Source organism: Tigriopus californicus, chromosome 4 (assembly GCF_007210705.1).
Source record: "Tigriopus californicus strain San Diego chromosome 4, Tcal_SD_v2.1, whole genome shotgun sequence".
Taxonomy (NCBI): Eukaryota; Metazoa; Arthropoda; class Copepoda; order Harpacticoida; family Harpacticidae; genus Tigriopus; species Tigriopus californicus.
The window spans coordinates 612,737-613,093 of NC_081443.1; positions in this window are offsets into that span (position 1 = coordinate 612,737).

Below are 357 nucleotides of genomic sequence, written 5' to 3' on the forward strand. Positions count from 1 at the left end.
AAATGAGAGAGCCCCATTTCCTTATAAATGATCCTTCTCTCCACAGTAACAACACCTGAGAAATTAATCATCTATGGAAACGTTGCTTGTTGATTTGGGTCTGACAGGAAAGGCAATATCCAGCTCACAAGTTGTGCAAAGAACTTCTGACTTTGGCAGCTCAAATCGATTTGCCAAACACTCTAAAGATGCACAGCCAACCTTGTGGGGGTCTCATTAAAAGATCCGATGGGTCTATGACGTTTCAGAATCTCACAGCATGTTTTTCTACCATAGGTACTTGCCTTGCAAAGAGCACAACTGCGTAAGAATTCCCCCCAGCACTTTTTATCACAATTGGAAGACAAAATGTTTTTT